Genomic DNA, 21372 nt, shown 5'->3' with positions numbered 1-21372 from the left:
AATTCGTGGCGGGCCGCATCAAACCAGTCAGAAGACTGATGACAAAGAAAATCGTGAATATCAGGAAGACTGGAAAATATCATGCAAGAACGGGACCAACAACGACTGAAGAGAATTGTTCAACGTGACTGAAGTGAAACCCTTTTGCAAATTGCTGCAGATTTCGGTGCTGCGTCATCAACAAGGGTCAGAGCGAGAATCATTCCGGAATCTTTTGCCAATGGAGAGATAATCGATATGGGCTTTTGGAACAGAAAGCCCACTCGTGTAACCTTGATGACTGCACAACACAAAGCTTTACGCCTCGCCTGGGCCCATCAACTCCGAAATTGGATTGTTTATTGCTGGAAACGTGTTGTCTCGTCGGACGAGGCTCGTTGCAAATTGTATCGAGCGAACGGATGTGTACGGGTATGGAGACAACCTCTTGAATTCATGGACCCTGCATCTCAGCAGGGGACTGTTCAAGCTGGTGGAGGCTGTGTAATGGTGTGGGGCGTGTGCAGTTGGAGTGACATCGGATCTTATACGTCTAGATACGACTCTGACAGGTGACACGTATGCAAGCATTCTGTCTGATCATCTGCATTCATTCATGCCAATTCTACATCTACATCTACATTTATACTCCGCAAGCCACCCAACGATGTGTGGCGGAGGGCACTTTACGTGCCACTGTCATTACCTCCCTTTCCTGTTCCAGTCGCGTAAGGTTCGCGGGAAGAACTACTGTCTGAAAGCCTCCGTGCGCGCTCTAATCTCTCTAATTTTACATTCGTGATCTCCTCGGGAGGTATAAGTAGGGGGAAGCAATATATTCGATACCTCATCCAGAAACGCACCCTCTCGAAACCTGGCGAGCAAGCTACACCGCGATGCAGAGCGCCTCTCTTGCAGAGTCTGCCACTTGAGTTTATTAAACATCTCCGTAACGCTATCACGGTTACCAAATAACCCTGTGACGAAACGCGCCGCTCTTCTTTGGATCTTCTCTATCTCCTCCGTCAACCCGATCTGGTACGGATCCCACACTGATGAGCAATACTCAAGTATAGGTCGAACGAGTGTTTTGTAAGCCACCTCCTTTGTTGATGGACTACATTTTCTGAGCACTCTCCCAATGAATCTCAACCTGGTACCCGCCTTACCAACAATTAATTTTATGTGATCATTCCACTTCGAATCGTTCCGCACGCAATCTCCCTGATATTTTACAGAAGTAACTGCTACCAGTGTTTGTTCCGCTATCATATAATCATACAATAAAGGATCCTTCTTTCTATGCATTCGCAATACATTACATTTGTCTATGTTAAGGGACAGTTGCCACTCCCTGCACCAAGTGCCTATCCGCTGCAGATCTTCCTGCATTTCGCTACAATTTTCTAATGCTGCAACTTCTCTGTATACTACAGCATCATCCGCGAAAAGTCGCGTGGAACTTCCGACACTATCTACTAGGTCATTTATATATATCGTGAAAAGCAATGGTCCCATAACACTCCCCTGTGGCACGCCAGAGGTTACTTTAACGTCTGTAGGCGTCTCTCCATTGATAACAACATGCTGTGTTCTGTTTGCTAAAAACTCTTCAATCCAGCCACACGGCTGGTCTGATATTCCGTAGGCTCTTACTTTGTTTATCAGGCGACAGTGCGGAACTGTATCGAACGCCTTCCGGAAGTCAAGAAAAATAGCATCTACCTGGGAGCCTGTATCTAATATTTTCTGGGTCTCATGAACAAATAACACGAGTTGGGTCTCACACGATCGCTGTTTCCGGAATCCATGTTGATCCCTACGTAGTAGATTCTGGGTTTCCAAAAACGATACTCGAGCAAAAAACATGTTCTAAAATTCTACAACAGATCGACGTCAGAGATATGGATCTATAGTTTTGCGCATCTGGTCGACAACCCTTCTTGAAGACTGGGACTACCTGTGCTCTTTTCCAATCATTTGGAACCCTCCGTTCCTCTAGAGACTTGCGGTACACGGCTGTTAGAAGGGGGGCAAGTTCTTTCGCGTACTCTGTGTAGAATCGAATTGGTATCCCGTCAGGTCCAGTGGACTTTCCTCTGTTGAGTGATTCCAGTTGCTTTTCTATTCCTTGGACACTTATTTCAATGTCAGCCATTTTTTCGTTTGTGCGAGGATTTAGAGAAGGAACTGCAGTGCGGTCTTCCTCTGTGAAACAGCTTTGGAAAAAGGTGTTTAGTATTTCAGCTTTACGCGTGTCATCCTCTGTTTCAATGCCATCATCATCCCGGAGTGTCTGGATATGCTGTTTCGAGCCACTTACTGATTTAACGTAAGACCAGAACTTCCTAGGATTTACTGTCAAGTCTGTACATAGAATTTTACTTTCGAATTCACTGAACGCTTCTCGCATAGCCCTCCTTACGCTAACTTTGACATCGCTTAGCTTCTGTTTGTCTGAGAGGTTTTGGCTGCGTTTAAACTTGAAGTTCTCTTTGCTTTCGCAGTAGTTTCCTAACTTCGTTGTTGTACCACGGTGGGTTTTTCCCGTCCCTCACAGTTTTACTCGGCACGTATCTGTCTAAAACGCATTTTACGATTGCCATTGTGTATTCCGACAAACCTGGGCAATTCCAGCAGGACAAGGGGACAACCCACTCGTCCAGAATTCTTACAGAGTCGCTCCAGGAACACTCTTGGGAGTTTAAAACCTTCCACTGGGTCCGCAGCTCGTGGTCGTGCGGTAGCGTTCTCGCTTCTCGCACCCGGGTTCCCGGGTTCGATTCCCGGCGGGGACAGGGATTTTCTCTGCCTCGTGATGACTGGGTGTTGTGTGCTGTCCTTAGGTTAGTTAGGTTTAAGTAGTTCTAAGTTCTAGGGGACTGATGACCATAGATGTTAAGTCCCATAGTGCTCAGAGCCATTTGAGCCTTCTGCTGGCCACCAAACTCCCCATAAATGAACGTTATTGAGCATATCTGGGATTCCTTGCAACGTGCTGTTTAGAGGAGCTCTTACAGATCTATGGACAGCCCTGCAGGATTCATGGTTTCAGTTCCCTCCAGCACTACTTCAGACGTTAGTCGAGTCCATGCCATGTCATGTTGCGGACCTTCTGCGTGCTCGCGGAGGCCCTACACAGTATTAGGCAGGTGTACCAGTTTCTTTGGCTTTGCATCTTCTCAGTTGTGCAAGAAGACAGGGCGGACGACGAGAGCTAACCACTGTTGCATCGTAGTCGACGGCCGGCGGCTGGAAGAACCGTTGAAACATCATGCTGACCATTATTAAAATATGTTTTATGTTTTTTTATAAAAGGAAAAGGAGTTCAATGTTAAAGGTGGAATGATAAAGTTTGTAAGTGGATGTCAGTTGGTTATCAACTGTTAAATAAACTTCGAGTTGGAAGTTAAAACAGTCAGTTGACTCTGTTGTTACGACATACATCGTAAATATTACTTATGTGTGAAATTTGCAAATTTTATTAAAATTCAGACTGCTTGGAGAGATCCTGGGAGAATTTTATCAGGAGTGTGGACGATTTTCAATAATTAACTAGTTTAAAGTTTTTTTAATGAGAAGTCGACACGTATTGACATTTTGAAAATAATCAATACTGTGAAGTGTATTAAAATTCTGTTTTAAAACTTAATCGGCGATTGTGGTCAAGAAGATCGGTTTTAAAGCGGAATATTTCATTAAATGATAACAAGATTGATTCTTTAGTGACATTAATTAATTATTTAAGGAAAAATTAGGAGAATTTCAATTTATTCCTGGCAAAGATGCCAAGGAGTGTCAGACCGCACAACGAACATATAGAAACTCTGTGACTTTGTTGAACTGTCAAAATGTTTTTTTTTTTTTTTGCGATAAAACTTGTCTACAACAGGGACTGGTGAATTTTTTCTGCGTCTATCCTTATCTTCTAGGTTGAATCTGCTACAGCTTAATGTTTTTCTTAATAGATTTTTCAAGTAACTGGGAAAAGAACTTATAATTTGTACTGCGGCGGACCGTCGATATTGGGTACACAGTTAGGCTGTTGTGAAGCCTGCTGGTTTGCAGATTGCCTTTCTTTCCCCTGCTGCAGTCATCGTTGCTGAGTTGCTGCGACAGGATCGGCGGTTCAGCGCAAAGTCCCCTGCAGAAATGTTGAGCCCTGCTGCCTCTATAGCCGTCCATAGTTGCGAAACTGTTGGCGGTGCTGGATTTTGTTCACGAGCTGACCTCTCGATTATGCCCTATAATTGTTCGAAGGGTTTCACTGTGGTTCATTTGGGTGGACAAATCATTTGCTCGATATGTCCAGTATGTTCTTCAAACCAATGCGAACAACTGTGGCCCGATAGCCGACATCGTTGTTTGGTAACATGGAAGTCCTTGAATGGCTGCAAATAGGTCTCCAGGTAGCCGAACACAACAATTTCCGGCCAATGATCGGTTCAGTTGAACCACAATACCGAGTTCATTCTATGCAAACACAGCCAACACCATTGTGGAGCCACCACCAGCTTGCACAATTGCTTATTGCGTCCTTGGATTTGTGGAGTCTCCTACGCGCTTCAACCCTACCATCAGCTCTTATCAACTAAAATGGGGACTTATTTGACCATGCCACGGTTTTTCAGTGGTACAGGGTCCAAGTGACATGTCACGGACCCAGGGGAGGCGCTGCAGGCGATGTCGTGCTGTTAGGAAAGGCACTTGCTGCCGTAGCCCACTGACGCTAGGTTTCGCTGGACTGTCCTAATGGACACGTACGTCGTACGTCTGAAATTGATTTCCGCAGTTATTTCACGCAGTGATGTTTGTCTGTTAGCACTTCTAACTCTACGCAAACGCCTCTGCTCTCGGTCGTTAAGTGAAGGCTGTCGGCCACTGCGTTGGCCGTGGGAGACGTACTGCTTAAAATATGTCGTTTTTGGCTCGCCGTTGACACTGTGAGGTATATTGAATTTCCAGACGATATCCTAAATGGAATGTCTCATACGTCTAGTTCCAATTACCACTACGCTTTCAAAGTCTGTTAATTCCCGTCGTGCGGCCATAATCACGTCGGAAACTCATTCACATAAATCATCTGAGTACAAATGACAGCTCCGCCAAGGCACTGACATTTTATACTTAGTGTTCGCGATAATACCGCCATCTGTATACGTACATATCCCTATCCCACGACTTTTGCCACCTTAGTGTACAAATACACCACGCTCATTTTAGTTTTTATTGTCCCAAGTGCAGGTATAGGCAACACTGTCAACTATTATATTAAAACAACACCGATATGCCCATAAAAAACGAAAGGCGCTTATACCAACACTCCCTGCAATTTTCTAGTTTATTCCTGGCTCTAACTTTATTTCCCATCTACTGACAACTCCAGCGTCCGTTACCTATTCTTGGAAGCTCTAGGAGATGTCTTACTAATCCATCCCTTCTTCGGGTGAGTATCATTCGAAGATTTCTATTCTCTTCTATTCTTTTTAGTACTCATTCGTTTCCTACTTGTTTACCCACTCCTTCATTTCCAAATCAGTATCGAATACTTGTAGAGCTCTTTAAATAAAATAATAATTCCGTGTAGTTGATTGGCCTGTTGCAAATCTTTCAATTGGACTCCACTTCGGCGAAGTGCTTAGCCCTCGTAGCGCTAGATAGTTTCCTTGATGCTACGCGTTGACTGGAGCGAGAAACGTACAATAAAATTTGACACATTTATTTTGACAAAGAAATTTAATTTGACGTAAAACGTACAATTACGGCAACAGTTAAACACTTCTGAAGCCGGTTAGTTTCAAGAAACATCAACAAATTTCGGCGGTTGGTTCACCAACACACATAGGCATAAAACTATTTAAAATTAAAACAATTCTTTAACAATAACAAAAGCAAAACGTTGAAATAAGGCAATCCTTCCAAACTTGACGAAGATACCTGAAAGAAACATAGTGCCAAATTTGGAACATGGTGACAACCACAGTAATCCTTCCGGAGCGCTCTTCAAGATTCTTCTGTAGAACTACGTGTTAGAAGCTTCTCTTTTCTCTTCTTATCTAAACTGTTTATCGTACATGTTGAAATTCCGTATAAGGCTACACTCCACACCACTATCCTCACAAGGGAACCTCCCCATCGCACCCCCTTCAGATTTAGTTATAAGTTGGCACAGTGGATAGGCCTTGATAAACTGAACACAGATCAGTTGAGAAAACAGGATGACGTTGTGTGGAACTGTGAAAAAATAAGCAAAATATACAAACTGAGTAGTCCATGGGCCACATAGGCAACATCATGGACAATGTGTGGTCTCGTGGTAGCGTGAGCAGCTGCTGAACGAGAGGTTCTTGGTTCAAGTCTTCCCTCTAGTGAGAGTTTTACTTTCTTTATTTTTGCATAGTTATTATCTGTCCGTTCGTTCATTGACGTCTCTGTTCACTGTAATAAGTTTAGTGTCTGTGTTTCGCGACCGCATCGCAAAACCGTGCGATTAGCAGACGAAAGGACGTGCCTCTCCAATGGGAACCGAAAACATTTGATCGCAAGGTCATAGGTCAACCGATTCCTCCACAGGAAAACACATCTGATATATTCTATACGACACTGGTAACGGCATGTGCGTCACATGACAGGAATATGTTGTCGACCCACCTAACTTGTACACTTGGCGAATGAGTAAAAAGATTCTTCTAACTTGCCCGATTTAGGTTTTCTTGTGGAAGTGATAATCACTCCCAAAAAAGTCATGAAAACATAAGGGTTTGTCACATAAACTGAAAATAAAAAAATTAAAATTTTCACTCGATAGAAGGACCTCTCGTTCCGCAGCTGCTCACGTTACCACGAGACCACGGCGCTCCTGTGTTCCTAGTGTCCTTGATGTCGCCTATCTTCCCATGAACTACTCAGTTTGTATATTTTGCTTATTTTTTCACAGTTCCACAAAACTTCTTCTTGTTTTCTCAATTGATCTGTGTTCAGTTTTTCAAGGCCTATCCACTGTGCCAACTTATAACTAAATCTGAGGGGGGTGCGATGGGGAGGTTCCCTTGTCAGAAGATATATACATGTTCGCTCATAACACATCTCTCTTTTTCACAAATGCTTTCCTTACTATTGCTAGTCTGCATTTTATATGCTCTCTACTTTTGGCGTCACCAGTCATTTTTCTGGTCACATATAAGATCGCTTCTATGACTGATCTAATTCCCTCATTATTGCGTGATTTAATTCGACTGATTTCAGTATATTCGGTGTCTTTGTTGACGTTCACCCTATAATCTCTTTCCAAGATACTATCTATCCAGTCCGGCTACTCTTACGCGCTCTGCCATCTATGACAAGATTTCAACGTCGTCAGTAACCTTAGTTTTTATTTTTTCTCTCTCCATGTAAATGCTCTTTCCAAAATTCTCCTTGGTTTCCTCTATTGTTCGCTCAGTGTACTGATGATACAACATCGAGGGCAAGCCACTTCTGTGCAGAGTACGCTGAACATTCCTCCTTGCTTCCAACCAAAACTCTTACGGCGCCTGCAATCCTTTTGCTTGTTTGGGTGCTGCAACAAGACGTGTACGGCAAAGGGTACTTCCCATTGTACTAGTTTTACTGTTTCTTCCAGTACCATTCAGTGATGGAGAGCGGGAAGAATTATTATTTAAATGCCTATCTGCACACCGTAGTTAGTTGAATCTTATCTCTGAGATCCCTATGCAGGGGATTTTATATTCCTAGATTCATCCCTTAAAGTCGGTTTCTGAAACTTTGAAAGTGAGCTTTCACGGGATGGTTTGCGTGTATTTTTAAAGCAACCATGTATGTTCATTTTTGTGGCCATGGTACCTGCAGCTGCTTTACAATCATAAAATGTGTTTTAAATAAGATAAACATTGGTAAAAATAATACAAGAAACTGGGATACAATGACCTACCACAATAAAGTCACATAAGAAATAGGTAATACATTCCAAAAACAGTGCGTAAAAACTGCCTACAAAGCAAACAGTTCGATATAGAAAACACGTCCCGAAACTAAAAACAAAATCAGACAGATACCAGTAATCTGGTATCTACTAACTCAATTATAGAGTCTGTAACAAAATTTACATCGGACTGACTGGTAGATATAAAGGACACAGAATGGTATCGAAATACAAGACAAACCACTCAACGTTTGCAGGCCACCTTAAACAAGAGTATCAAAGGCCAGTTACAATACTAAATGATAGGAGAATTGTGCAACTCAGTAAGAACGAATACCTCAGGGCGTTTCGAGAAACCTACCACACACACAAATTCACAAAGGACTAACATACAGTAAACAACTAGTTAACGACCAGGTATAAATATTAGAATCCAGACGCCAGACAAAATCACTTAACTTACCTACTTAGATCTTCACCTCTCACAGCACTCACTTATGATAGAGCAGAGATGAAGAGTTTTTAGATCAAGTGAAAACCACAACTAGCGGTTACGTTGGCAACGCTACTTACACAAAAGCAAACAGAGACTTTTATCCACAAGTATGCAATCCAACAGTGGGGCTGCTGTATTGCGCTGTGTTTCCACCAACGAAATGTATAGTGCTGCACAACAAAGTGAGATAAGGTAACAAAAAAAAAAAAAAAAAAAAAAAAACAGCAGCACCAGACGATGGATTACTTGAAAAATGTGCGAGCAGACCGTACTCTCTGATGTTAGTGAAACTCGGACATAAAAGAACGTAAGTAAAAATCGCAGAGCAATATCTTTTGCAACTGTTTTTGCATGTAGAAAACAAACCAGATTGTAAATACATTTCATTACAGATCACTGTCGGTGTTTTATATCAATAAAACGAAAAGCGTATACTAATGTAAACATGCATTTTACTATAGTTGTACAGACGGGTTTAAAATACCTTCTATGAGGTTAAGTAGTTGGGAATTCATTGGAATCACTTTTTAAAGAAAAATAACTGCTTTGTGTTCATTCATGGTTGATTCTGACATTATCTTAACCACGGACAACGGCAATGCTACAGTAGTGTTGGATAAACAGGATTATTTTCAAAACTGTAGTGTTTACTGTCTGATCCAGAATATACCAGGCTCAGTGCTGAACCTACATAAAAAGTCGATGGGAATGTTCCTTAATGCAAGAAACTATCAAGAGTCTTAATTCTTATTGCTTTGTCGCCCCTAGATAGTTTTGGCTATTGTGGGAGTCAGCACCAACACAAACAAGAAAATAAGTTGCGATGGCCTGTGGCAGGAACTAAAAATCATGTGTAAAAACACAAAAATTAATACAAAACTTTATTAATGGAAGAAACAATACTTCCTGTGCCTCCTACATGCAATTACACTGGTAATTTATTACTACCCGCAGATCGCAGGCTAAATATCATCTTCCTGTTTACTTATGCTCTCTGCGACCGAACTGAGCCGACCGCCGATGGGCGGCTAATTGAGTCAGCGTTGACAGGGGTCACTGAACTCTGTCTTGCTGTACGTGTGGCGCTGCCCGCTTTTTCCACTGACGTGCGGGTCAGCGCTTTCTTGATGCGGTTTCGCGACGCTGTGCTGGTGGGTGTGCCGTCGACGCTTTAGGACTACACATAGCTTATATGGTCTTCCGTCACAGAGTCGAGTCCAGGATTTAGGTCTTGGGGGGAGGAGGCGAACTGAACTCATAGAAATTTTGTGTCACTATGCGATCTCCAAATTCTCTAGAGTAGTTGAATGTGTTTTCTTAACCTGTTATAATACTTACTACAATAGTAAGAAAATTTTCGAGTCCGTTATGTCTGAAAGCTATGTCGCAAAAAATTCTTTTGGTTTCTCACACAGAGATTAAGAAGAAACAGGTTTAGTTTTTGGAAGGGTGGTTACAGCCCAATAGGCTCCCCTCCCCCTCACGGATTTGCATCTGTCTTCCGAACATTCACTCCCACATATCGTTTAGCTTTTTAGCACATCTGAATTCAACACACTCGAATATCACTCCGCGATGGAGGTAGAAAAGGATGATTGACTTCCTTTCCTTGAGGTATTGGTCAAGGGGATGATTGATAATATGTTGGGACAAGCCTTTTATACAAAGTCAACTGACACTGATTTGTATTTAAAGGCTGACAGTTATCACCATCCGGCTCAGTGTGAAGCAATACTTCGTATTTTGTTTCATGGTGCCCACATCACCTTGGACCCTGAAAATTTGTTAGCCGACCTCCAAGTCACTTGTCCATAGTGATAGACTACGTTAAGAGAGCTGAATTCTTAGGAAAGGTGGATGCATTTCACAAAAAATACACTGAAGAGCCAAAGAAACTGGTACACCTGCCTAGTATTGAGTAGGGTCCGCCCGAGCACGCAGAAGTGCCGCAAAACTACATGGTATGGACTCGACTAACGTCTGAAGTAGTGCTGGAGGGAACTGAAACCATGAATGCTGAAGGCTCTCCATAAATCCCCAAGAGTACAAGAGGGGTGGAGATCTCTTCTGAACAGTACGTTGCAAGGCATCCCAGATATGCTCAATAATTTCATGTCTGGGGAGTTTGGTGGCCAGCGGAAGTGTTTAAACTGAGAGGACTATTCCTGGAGAGACTCTGTAGCAATTCTGGAAGTGTGGGGGGTCGCATTGTCCTGCTGGAATTGTCCAAGTCTGTTGGAATGCACAGTGGACGTGAATGTATGCAGGTGATCAGACAGGATGCTTACTTGTCACCTACGAGAGTCATATCTAGACGCATCAGGGGTCCCATATCATTCCAACTGTAAATGCCCCACACCATTACAGAAGTAGTAGGGTAGTGATGTTGTCAGGACACTTTTGATATCAAATTGATATATAAATTAATGAAATTGATCAATTAATCACCCCCCCCCCCGCCGACCACGTACACTCCTCCCCCAGATGATGTCACGTGTTTTTCCCAGCCTCCTCATCCCCCTCCCCACACCCCCACACCGCCTCCAACCGATTGGCTGGAATTTCGAATTTTGGCGGGAATTTCTTTGTCCCAGGGCTGTGCTAACATCCCACCCCGCCCCCACCCGGGAATTGGCGGGAAATTAAAAATTGGCAGTACGCTTTCCGGGACTCGAACCCTGGTCCTTATGGGTGGAAAGCCTAAGTGCATCCCCCTAATACTTTTAAATGACCGGAGACGCTTGGAATTGACGGGGAACTAAAAATGGCGGTGACCTTTCCCGGAGCACCTGGGAGCCATCTGCGACACTTGGACACACAGACATAAAGAAAACAGAGCAGACTCACTGCAAGTGTGGAATATGCAGGGTGGAGGCGACTGGATGCAATCGAGTACAGTGCTATGCTATACCTCCAGAACAGTGCATTTGCGCTAGGTGTTGGCATCTGTACTGCGTTTACAAACAGTTTTAGAACACGGAACGAGAGCTTATGTCATGATCGCGTGGGTAGAAGTGACATAAAAAATCGGTAGAATTACGAAAAATGATGGAAAATACGTATAAATTGAGGGAAAACACGTTGAAATGCTGGGAAACTGAGGAAGTAATTGCGTGTCGTCTGGCTGGCGCAGAATAATTCTTGAACGTGGGAAGAAGTATGTGACAGCAAGAGGAATCCGAGATAACGTCGACATGGAAACGAAGGGTACCAGGGACATAGTTACATTTTTCCGTCGAGGCAGCATTCTACTGTACGTCTATTGAGGTAACAGTCATACACGCGAGTTTACTACTGTATTTGACGCTTTTAAGGAAAACAGAGAACCATCTGCCTCTAAACTTACATGCATCTGCGTTAAAGGATGACAGAGAGTGGACGGTTGATCGATTGAGATAGAGCTGTAATGAGGTACGATTTAATGGCAGACTGATGATGCATTCTAGAGAGGGAGGGAGATGTCGGCGCAGGTCATTTGACCATCTTTTCCTCTGTTCTGTGAGGATGCATCAGTCGGGTGACATAGCCTGCGTTCGACTCGTATACAACCACGTGTTCTGTTTTGACTTAGAGCACTGTCTACTTGCGATCGTTAATAGCAAACCTCTCCGTCATCAGAGGACTTCCATGTCTGATGAAACGTGACCATCCTGTTTCGACACATTCCTCTAAACGAACGAAGATATATACGATGTACTCCATTCCCTTGTCGCATCTTGGGTACAAAATCGAGACTTCAGTTTAATAACTGAGATGATTCTAAGTTAGCGATAGGTGTTACGAGACACTGCAATCCCCAAGTATACATCTGCTTGACAGATGTCCTGTTTGCAGAGTTAGTGGCGGCATGACGTGTAATTTCACATGTCGGAAGCCGCTGTCTTGCGTTTATCTATTTTCTTGTAAGAGGTATTCTCCGTTTCTAACGATCATTTTATATAGGACTGATGCGAGCGTAGTATAATTTCTGAACTGTTATCGGATGTGAGCGGTGGACGCTATACATCTCTGGAGAGCTACATTGTGCACATATTACACTGAGCCACTATTTTAAGGAAGCAGTTTTTTTTGTTTTACCGTTTGTTACCATAGTTTATCGCAATGAAACCTGCAAGAAAGATGTATATCATGTGCTGGAGATATATTTCTTACATTGGAATATTAACACCGCTGCATTCCACCACACTGATAGGTTGGAAACTCAAGCGATCTGACATAATAGCCTGCTTTAAGTGCAGAACTTTGTAGCCTTAGGAGTGCGTGTGTTTATGTTCTCTCTTACCGAAACCCTCGAGGTACTGATCGCAGACACTAGAACAATACTTTAAAATTGATAGTACAGTTGATTTATGTAGAATGCTTCGAACTCCATCTGTCTGGAGCTCCATCATACATAAAAGTCACCCATTTCTTGTTCTTCTTAACCGTCTGCTATTACATCAGAACACTTTCAAATCTGTTACTATGCCCTGCTAAGGGGTGCTAACCTCCTCGACATGGACGCGTCTGAAGAAATTTTGTGCACTTGGATGGGCAAGAACTAGGCAAGACCCATTCATTCACGAGACGTGGAATGTAGCGGTCCACTTCTGGTCAACTGCAGATTACATCGGTAATGGTGCTGCAGGGTGGGCTGGTCAAAGACATTCCGAGGGGGTCTTTCAGTCTCTAATTTTATGCTAAGATTGCGAGAATGCTCTGTGACTCCCATCTGCATAGAGACAGATCACAAATTAAGCACTATTCTCGAGGTGTTAGAAATATGTAGGATGCTGTCTGGTATACTTTGATGATGTATGTGATCGAGAATTGACAATGATTGGATGTACTGCACAGTCATCTATCTACATTTGCAGTGATACTCGCAAAGTAGAGAAGGGATGGTTTAGCTATGAGACTTAAATTGGGAAACATGCTGTCACATCATTGATCTGTGTTAAAATTACTGTAAATTGCTAAAATTTTTCGATCTATCAACTGTGATGCTTATTATTACAGTACATTGATGGTGTCTTTTCCATCCCATCTGTTCACTGGCATGCTGTTGGTTATACATAATGATTGACTGACATCGCTTTTAGAGTTGGAGAAACGGTTTTGGTGGAGGGGCAACACCTTCTGGGGATGGCTAGCACCGAAACTGTGCTCACATACATGAGTGCAATATGAGGAATCACTTAAAATGGAACACAGAACCATCAGCTATTCCACCATTACGACAGATTAGTTTAAATGTAGAGGTCGTCAATCACCTTCGGACTGCAGTTTGGAAACTCTCCACAACGCCCCCAAACTCTTCCAGTTTCATTATGTTGTAACTGTCTTTCATTTAAAATCATTCATTGTGTGTGGTGTGTTATGGTAGCAGCAGTAACAACATGATTTACGCTGTGCGACATCTAGTTTTCTGCGAGAGGCAATGGATCAGAACATGTTAATGTCAGTTTAGAACCTGACACAGCCGGCCGCAGTGGCCGTGCGGTTAAAGGCGCTGCAGTCTGGAACCGCAGGACCGCTACGGTCGCAGGTTCGAATCCTGCCTCGGGCATGGATGTTTGTGATGTCCTTAGGTTAGCTAGGTTTAACTAGTTCTAAGTTCTAGGGGACTAATGACCTCAGCAGTTGAGTCCCATAGTGCTCAGAGCCATTTTAGCCAACCTGACACAGATCTCGAAGTCGTGGCGGAAAAACAAAATGTATGGCAGCGTACAAAGCGTGTTAGAGCAGAAAGAAACAATGTTTCAAACAATGAGACAGGGTCACAGGGAGTGTCTATTGCGACTTACAGTATAGTCCGCGGGACACAATCATCCTCCTGTAGCACAGGGAGGAAGCTTTAAACTGGTCTGTGCAGTTGATTAATAGGATCTTCACATGTGCTCGATGCCAGTAAGCTGTGGTATTTGTTTTCGATGTAATAATTTTGCCTATGATTTTGCCTGTGGGTGCTTGGTGTGCAGTGCCGGTGACCTGTGGCGGGAATGATTTACGTTTCCAGCTAATGGTAGGAGGTTTCCAAATGGAAAGGCCTGTTGGGGTGCAGGAATGTAGCTGACTTAACCGTGTCGTCCTCTAGACGGCCTAATAGCGAACTAATACTTAGCATCTGTTTGGCAGCTTTCGTGATTGCGTAGAAATTTGAGAAGATTCAATATGGACATGTGTTTGCGCTACACTATTAATCAGAATGGCGTGGTGGGAATTCTGTAAGAGGTCACGGCTGGCCGTTTAGATAAACATCGCGCAGTCATTTATCACAGTTGTGTTATGAGGGATTCCTGCATACCGCTCTGTTGTAACACTGACTGCCGGGCAACACATTGTACTGAAGACACTGTGGACCATATGGTCTGTTCTCCGGAATTTCATTGTTGTTTCAGAGGGGTCTGGTGTTTCCAAGAAATACTTTCAACAGATTGGAAGAAAAGTTTGCCGCGCGGGATCAGCCGAGCGGTCTAGGGCGCTGCAGTCATGGACTGTGCAGCTGGTCCCGGCGGAGGTTAGAGCCCTCCCTGGGGCATGGGTGTGTATGTTTGTCCTTAGGATAATTTAGATTAAGTAGTGTGTAAGCTTAGGGACTGATCATCATAGCAGTTAAGTCCGACAATGTCACACACATTTGAACATTTTTGAACAAGAAAGAGTTGTTGATGTAAAATAAAAGTGTTTTCCAATGCAGAAGAAGAGGCCTATTGGAGGTGTTGGTGGCCTGCCTAGTCTGTGTCAGGTGCGCCCTCTAACCATTAGGGGCAGCTGTGTCACTGTACTTTAGATGAACAAGTTGCATTTGGGACAGTCGTCCTTATATCTCCTATTGTTTAGTTAACTATACCTACTTTTGTATTGACGAAGGACCATCACCCCAAGGTGGACAGTGGCCAGCACGTCTCATGAGGCTGTCAGCATAGTAGCTCCCTCCCTACATCCAAAAAAATGGTTCAAATGGCTCTGAGCACTATGGGACTCAACTGCTGAGGTCATTAGTCCCCTAGAACTTAGAACTAGTTAAACCTAACTAACCTAAGGACATCACAAACATCCATGCCCGAGGCAGGATTCGAACCTGCGACCGTAGCGGTCTTGCGGTTCCAGACTGCAGCGCCTTTAACCGCACGGCCACTTCGGCCGGCCCCTACATCCATCCACCCAATAATTTGTTGATGGGAGGGAGGGCAGGGGGCCTCGATTTTCGGCAGTTTGTGACTGTACATCAAGGAGAACGCATATTCAACTACCACCCCCTTGGCAGTCTTTTAGGACGACGATTTTCCCCAGTACATGTGCTGTTTTATGACCTGTTCGTTGCAAGTATTGGTTTTTTCATGACAATTTCGAAGTTTAATTAAAACTGTGACGCATTTTTTCCATCAGCTCTGATAGTGGGTATTGTCTTCGGCTAGCTGAGCTTCTGGATGATTTTTAGTAGGCGTCTGTAGCGAACTCTGATGTCAAACCACGACAGATACTGTATGCTTGCAGGCAATACACTTTTTAAATTCCTCTCTGTCCAACAACAGCATCTCATTAGTTGAAAATGTTTCCCCCCAAAAGAATAAAGATAGTACCTTTTACCACTGCCTTTTTCCCGCCAGCTTGTAGTGAAGGGTAGAGTTTGAGTGGTATTGCGAAATTTTTTCCGAGCAGCATTACGTAATTAGGATCGATATTTGCGTTAGTTTCCGAACCAAAATAACCTAACCTTCCTCTCCCGCATCTGGACAGTTTCCATGTGTTAGGGGGTGCACTTGGGCTTTCCATTCAGTAGAATCAGGGTTCGAGTCTAGGAAAGAGCTCCAGCATTTTTAATTTCCCTTCAATTCCAAGCGCCCATGGGGATTTAATTGTGTATGGGGGGGGGGGGGGGTGCACTTTGGCTTTCCACCCAGTAGGACCAGGGTTCGAGTCCCAGAAAGGAAACTCTAAATTTTTAATTTCCCTCCAGTTCCCCGGTGAAGGGGGGGGGGGGGCGGTGGGATGTCAGCACAGCCCTCGGACAAAAAAATTCCCGAAAAAATTCGAAATTCCCGACAAAATTCGAAATTCCCGCCAGAATTCGAAATTCCCGCCAATAGGGTAGTTTGGGAGAGGAGTGGGGATGGGGGAGGTGGGAGGGGGGAGGGCGATGAGGAGGCTGGGGCATACAAGCAACTGAGAAAAACACACGATGTCATCTGGGGGCGGGGGTGGTCGGGGTGGGGGTGATTAATTGATCAATTTAATTAATTTGCATATCAATTTAATACTAAAAGCGTTCTACCAACTTGAACAGTCCCCTGCTGACACGCAGGGTTCATTGATTCATGAGGTTGTCTCCGTACCCATACATGTCCATCTGCTTGATACAATCTGAAACGCGACTCGTCCGACCAAGCAACATGTTTCCAGTCATGAACAGTCCAATGTCAATGTTGACGAGCCCAGGCGAGGCGTAAAGCTTTGTGTCGTGCAGTCACCAAGGGTACACGAATGGGCCTTCGGCTCTGAAAGCTCATAACGATGATGTTTGGTTGAATGGTTCGCACGCTGACACATGTTGATGGCCTAGCACTGAAATCTGGAGCAATTTGTGAATGGATTGCTCTTCTGTCACGTCGAACGATTCTCTTCAGTCGTCGTTCTTGCAGGATCTTTATCTGGCAGCAGCGATGTCGGAGATTTGATGTTTTACCGGATTCCTGATATTCACGGTACACTCGTGGAATGGTCGTACGCGAAAATCCCCACTTAATCACTACCTCGGAGATGCTGTGTCCCATCGCTCTTGCGCCGATTCTAACATGACCTTCAGACTTAAATCTTGATAACTTGCCATTGTAGCAGTAGGAACCGATCTAACAACTACACCAGACACTTGTTCTCTTATATACGCATTGCCGACCGCAGCGCCGTATCTGCCTATCTGCATATCTCTGTATTTGAATACGAATTCCTATACCAGTTTCTTTGGCGTTTCAGTGTACTTGCTCCTATCATGGAGGCTGTTCGTAAACAATAATGCCAGTACGGAAGAGGACTATTCAGAAATGAAACTTATCAGTATCAACTTCCATTCGTAACGGAGTGAAATGCTATAACTTCGGTAAATCATCAATAGTGTCCAGCATAGATATCGATAAAACTTCCAGAATTAAGTATGGTATGGAAATGTCTATCGAGAAATTAGTTAAAATACTAATTATGTGGAAGGAAATAAAGGGAGAAAATCATTTTTTTTATATCATTCCACTTGATTTATTTTAACATTTACACATTTAATTTTTTAGTGAGAAGTAACTCACTTGCAGAATATACTTGCCAGGTGAAACATGATGGAAATCTTTCAGAACCATTCATTTTAAATTCTGGAGTAAGGAAGGTTTGTTTGCTTTCATTACTGCTGTTTTTGCTGACATTAGATTGTGTCATGAAGAAGGTAATACGAGAGGAAAGGAGAGGTATACAGTGGACTCTATATGATCTCCGGGAGGACCTGGACTTTACAGAAGATATCTTCCTTCTGTCCCACACTACCAAGGATATGAGTGAGAAGCTTAAGAAATTGGAAGCAGAAGCTCAGAGAATTGGATTAAAAATAAACACGGCTAAGACTAATGAGCTTAGAATGAACAGTAGAACAAGAATGCACTAGCCGTGAAAGTAGAGGAGCTTGAGCAGGTGGAGAGCATTTGTTATCTGGGAAGTACTGTTTCCAAAAATTAAGGGGCGACTGAAGACGTCGAAAGTAGATTCAAAAAGGCAAAAGGGGCCTTCGCCCAGCTGCGACCAGTTTGGATATCTCGTGAAATATTGTTGAAAGTAAAGCATAAAATCTTTGACTCAAATGTAAAATCTGTTCTTTTTTACGGGTATGAGACGTGGAAGATGACGGCACAAATTGAAACAAGAGCACAAACCTTCATCAATAAATGTTTGAGGACTATACGGGGAGTAGGCCGGGCAAATGTTATCTCAAACCAAGAACTATGGCATCGCACGCAACAATGGGCAACCGAGATAACCGCAACAGAAAGGAAATGGAGATGGATTGGACATATCCTGTGAAGAGGCCCTCAACATATTCCAAAGCAGGCTTTAGAATGGAACCAACAAGGAACCAGGAGGAGAGACAGACCGAGGTCGACCCGCCGCAGGACTGTTGAAGCTGAGGTGATAGCCGTTGGCCACTCCCGGAGTAACATCAAGAAGTTGGCAACGAACAGGGTCAGATGGAGAGCTCTAACATGTGCGCTATGCTGCACATCGTAGTAAAAGAATTAAGTCAACTCACTTGCAATACCGTGTTCAAGAGCAGAATTTTATTTCATCTTATTTTTTTCTCTTAGTTAACCCATCTTTATCATCTGAATTTTTCAAGAAGTAAAATAAACTACAGTGTCTTTGTTTTAAATTTTAAATTACTGAGTACTACATATTTTGCGTATGTGTATCGCATTGAACTCAGAATGAGAAGATAAATCAATTATCGAGAGAAAGGACCAAAAGAAGAAACTAGTGTCACATTGGTTAAGCAATGGACCCGCATCATAGCAGAGCTAGGATCAAATGCCCGCATGGTCATCAGGTATCCGCTTTTGTGTGGTTTCACTATAGACAGCTTTTTTTTATTGCAGTACTTACCAAAGTGTTACGTTATTGCCTAAAATGGGCTACAGTCGCGCACTTGTCACTTATTTTGAACATTGAAGAGATAGATTGTATTGAATACAGACTTAAATATTTTATTTATTTATTTATTATAAACAGTAGTGTGGACGAAATATTTTATGTTAATGTTTTATTTTGGCCGTCCTGTTATAACTGATGCACTTTGGAAGCTGATTGCCTTACTGAACCAAATGACGATTTCGTATATAGCGAATTTCAAAAGACTGAGTTTACACTGGAATAAAGGAACAGGATAATCAAGAAGACATGCAGTTCATTTAGCGCAATGAATTACACGTTCTAAAGTATATTCCTAATTTGCTCGAAAAAGAGGAAAACATTCATGTGGGTGTGAAAAGATGAGGTTTTTCTACACGATTGTTTCATATTTCATAATGGGTAGGCATGAGTAGGCAGCCGGTTCAGCTGAGGCTATTAGGCAAAGAAGTTCTTTGCTAAGAAACTGCTTAGTCGAAAACCACTCGCAGACACGTTTGTGTGTGTGTGTGTGTGTGTGTGTGTGTGTGTGTGTGTGCGCGCGCGCTAGCCCGTTTGTGTGTGTGTGTGTGTGTGTGTGTGTGTGTGTGTGTGTGTGTGTGTTCACGTGCTCGTTTGTCTTTATTACGCTTATTTCTTGAGTTAAACTGTAATCCACAATAAATAATCGTTCTCCTGATCTTCACCCTGAGTGTGTGGCGTTTGCCGAGTCTTACAAATAGCGGACAAAATCCCAGCAGATGCATCTAAAAACCGCTGCAGGTTGTTAAACGAATGCACGTGTGTCTCATAAATTTTTCGCTGCTATCTTTGACATCTCTAGTATGTATCTACTACCGCAAATCAATACTGCCAAATGGAGATTGGGTAGCTGATTAATGAGGAGCGCTTGCCTCTCATAATTTTGCTCGTTGTCTTCTTATTTCATGCAAGACCAGTTTTTAGAGTCACGCACTCGTCTGTGAAACTTACGCAACACGGCTTTGCTCCGTACAGTTGATAACAAATCTCACGGAACTCTCGCAGCAGATTATTATATCTCGTGTCTTCTGAGAATCCGGTGTATCAGGTTAATGTTAACAAAAGATTCTGCAGCAATAGAGAGACGGGCGAAATACCGGTAGACTTCGAGATGAATGACGTAACTGCAATTCGAAGGAAACCAGATACTAATAGATGAAAATGATACAGAACTATCGGTTTAATAAGCCATGGTTACGAAATACTAACGCGAATAATTTACAGAAAAATGGAGGTACTGGTACAAGCCTGCCTTGGGGGAAGATCAGTTTGATTTCCGGAGAAATTCAGGAACACACGAGCCAATACGGACCTTGTGACTCACCTTAGAAGGTAGACCTCAGGCCGGGGTACTTACTTTTACAGCACTTGAACACTTAGAAAAAGCTTTTGACATTGTTGACTGAAATATGCTTTCGAAATTGCGAAGGTAGAATGGGTAAAATAAAGAGAGCGAAAAGTTATCTGCAAGTTGTATAGAAACCTGATTAAACAGGTTACCTTCCATTTGGAAAACCGTTGCACTCAGCGACTGTTATATTGACTTGTAAATTATAGATTTCAGCAATCAGTCGTCCTTGCTTAAATTTTATTATGCTGATTTAGATTTCAGCAGGAAGCTAGCCATTCTCAATGCACTATTATTCGCTCAAAGCATGTAAGTCCCTATTGACGGGCTTCATCCACAGTTCATTGAATGAACTGTGGGTGCCGGCCGCTGTGACCGAGCGGTTCTAGGGGCGTCAGTCCGGAACCGCGCTGCTGCAACGGTCGCAGGTTCGAATCCTGCCTCGAGGATGGATGTGTGTGATGTCCTTAGGTTGGTTAGGTTTAAGTAGTTCTAAGTCTAGGGGACTGATGACCTCAGATGCTAAGCCCCATAGTGCTTAGAGCCATTTGAACCATTTGAACTGTGGGTGAAGTCCGATCAACAGGGACTTACATGCTTTGAGCGAAAACAATAGTGCACTGAGAATGGCTAGCTTCTAGTTGAAATCTAGATCTGCATAATGAAATCTAAGCAAGGACGACTGATTGATGCAATCTATAATTTACAAACCTTATTGAAGTTAAAAGAGATGGAACACGTAAAACACACCTTGAGAAGGGAACGATACAGAATTCTAGTAACTTGTTTGCAAGTTAATCTACATATTAAAGAAACTGATATGAAACCAAAGAGAAATTTCGAAAAGATATTAATCTTCAAAGAGAAGAAATAAAAACGTTGTGGTTTATCTGTAACACAGTAAATCTGTTGGAGACGACAAAAGACTGGCAAGACTAGTTGAACGGACAGGATAGCTTCCTGAAA

This window comes from Schistocerca nitens, chromosome 2 (genome assembly GCF_023898315.1).
Source record: "Schistocerca nitens isolate TAMUIC-IGC-003100 chromosome 2, iqSchNite1.1, whole genome shotgun sequence".
NCBI lineage: Eukaryota > Metazoa > Arthropoda > Insecta > Orthoptera > Acrididae > Schistocerca > Schistocerca nitens.
Note: the sequence above shows the minus strand (reverse complement) of the source record.